Consider the following 2,892-nt stretch of genomic DNA (forward strand, 5'->3'; position numbering starts at 1 on the left):
CTGATGGTCTACTCGGGGAGAAATAAAGGAAAAGACAATAAGGGGAGAAATAAAGGAAAAGACCAATTTGGCAGGTGCTTGTAAGGGAACAGCTCTGCCATGGACATCTCCACATAGGCTACACAGACAAGGTCAACTGCAGTCTGACCCAAGTTTCAGAGGAACGCCCTGTGACCCTCCCAGGAACATGGCAAGATAAGCAGCCTTGTGAGGAACTTCCATTTGTCATCCACCTCCCAATCTTGTAGGGGCTACCATGGAGCAGTTTCTCACCTGCCTCCCTGGTGCCGGTAAGGCACGAGACTTTCAACCTTGCCTCCCCACTTCAAATATAAAATCATTTAGCTGGAGTACAGAGCCAGCTCCTTCCGAACAGGACAACCCACCACTTGTGTCATCTGTCCTTTCTGGTTTGGGGGTCATCCTGTGGGACTGGGGATGAGGGAAGCTGACATCAGGATCTTGCTTATACTAAGTAATAAACTATCTGTATTCACTTGGGCTGTTTCCTTCCCAGCAGAATCTATGACAAATCCAACCTAGCAGCTGTAGTAGTTGTCATTTAGGGACTGCTTGATCACTTAACAGTGCTAAAAACCATGAGGAAACTAAAATAGAGGTAATGTAATGGGGAGTGACTTTGAGGCAGTTAAGAAAGGGAGATCAGGGAAAGGTTCACCAGGGTGATATGTGAGCCAGCCAGGGGGACCTGGGGGGATGGAGTGATAGGCAGAAAGAACAGCAATTACAGAGACCCTAAGGCAAAGGTGAGATGATTGGCAGGTTTGAGGCACTGAAAGAACAGCAGTGTGCTTGAAGTGAGCAAGGTGGAGAAGGATAAATGAAGTTAGACAGGTGAGCAGTGGCTAGTTTACAAATGAGCCAAAGGACAGATTGAGTTTTCAAGTGTTAAGCAGGCAAGTGATATAATCTGAAATATATTTTTCAAAGATAATCATCCAAAAAGAGAAAAGAAAAAGATTATAGTGTCAACAATACAAAATTTAAAACAAAATCCTTAACTGCAGTGTGGGGACAAGAGGGGAAGCAGGGAGAGCAGTTAGGAGGCTCCAGAAGCAGTCCCAGTGTTCTCGCTAAGGTGATGGAACACAGAAGGGGAGTGGTTCTGGAGCTTGCTCAGCATGCTTGCGGTACAGTGGCAGCCAAGGTGCTTGAGGCATTGAGGTGGGAAAAGAGTACATTATTTGCCATTGTAAGGACTTTGGTTTTCATTCCAAATATGGGAGCCACAGGAAGGATTTGAGCCAAAGAGTGACTCATTCTGACTAATGTTTTAGTTAGGATCACTTTGGCTGCTGTGTTAAAACTGTGTGTCAGGGGAAGGGGAGCAGAACTAGAGATCTGGTAAGAGGCTACCACAATAATCCAAAGAAATGCTGGCCAATTTATCATGGTAGCCTTCCCTCAACTAATTTAACCATTGAACCTCTAAAATGGTCTCTTCTGTGAAATGTGTTATGAATAAATAAAAATAATGTACCAGTCTATAAAGCACTTAGCACAGCATCTGACACACATTAAAAGTATATTAAATAGTGGTTACTACTGGCATTGTCAATTTTATTTCTGAACCCCTGCAACTACTTGCAGAATGGCTTAGAGGTGCTTATGTCTTTAAAAATGCAAAGAAAATCTTTTCACTCCTTACTTTATTTTTATTTCAATTTTATTAAATTTATTTTTATAAATTGTTTATTTTTAATTTTTTATTGAATTTATTGGGGTGACATTGGTTAGTAAAATTATATAGGTTTCAAGTATACCATCCTATTTAATAAAGAGGTAATATGCAAATTGACCATCACTCCAACACACAAGATAGCCGCCAGGGGAGGGCAATTAGGGGTGACCAGGCCACCAGGGGAAGGCAGTTGGGGGGACAATGGCCAGCAGGGGAGGGCAGTTGAGGGAAATCAGGCCAGCAGGAGAGGGCAGTTGGGGGGACCATTCTATGAAGCTAGCATCACCCTAATACCAAAACCAGGTAAAGACAACACAATGAAAGAGAATTACAGGCCAATATCCCTCATGAACATAGATGCCAAAATCCTCAACAAAATCTTAGCAAATTGGATCCAGCAGTACATCAGAAGGATCATACACCATGACCAAGTAGGATTTATCCCAGGGATGCAAGGATGGTACAAAATCCGTAAATCAATAAACGTAATACATCACATAAACAAATTGAAAGAAAAAAACAACATGGTCGTATCAATTGATGCAGAAAAAGCATTCGACAAAATCCAACACCCATTTTTGATAAAAACTCTCAGCAAAGTGGGAATAGAAGGATCATACCTCAACATAATAAAAGCCATATATGACAGGCCCACAGCCAACATCATACTCAATGGTCAAAAACTAACACCATTTCCCCTAAGAACAGGAACAAGACAGGGATGCCCACTCTCACCACTCCTGTTCAACATAGTCCTGGAAGTATTAGCCATTGCAATTAGACAAGAAGAAGAAATAAAAGGCATCCAAATTGGAAAAGAGGTAGTAAAACTGTCCTTATTTGCAGACGACATGATATTATACATACAAAACCCTAGAGACTCCATCAAAAAACTACTAGACTTAATACATGAATTTGGCAATGTAGCAGGATACAAAATTAACCCCAAGAAATCCGAGGCATTTCTATACACCAATAGTGAACTTTCAGAAAGAGAGATTATAAAAACAATCCCATTTACCATCGCACCAAAAAAATTAAGATACCTAGGAATAAACTTAACTAAAGAGGTTAAAGACCTCTACTCAGAAAACTACAGGACGTTGAAAAAAGAGATAGAGGAAGACATAAACAGATGGACAGAACGGTACCATGTTCTTGGATTGGTAGAATCAACATCATTAAAATGT

This window comes from Myotis lucifugus, unplaced genomic scaffold, assembly GCF_000147115.1.
Source record: "Myotis lucifugus unplaced genomic scaffold, Myoluc2.0 scaffold_2, whole genome shotgun sequence".
Taxonomy (NCBI): Eukaryota; Metazoa; Chordata; class Mammalia; order Chiroptera; family Vespertilionidae; genus Myotis; species Myotis lucifugus.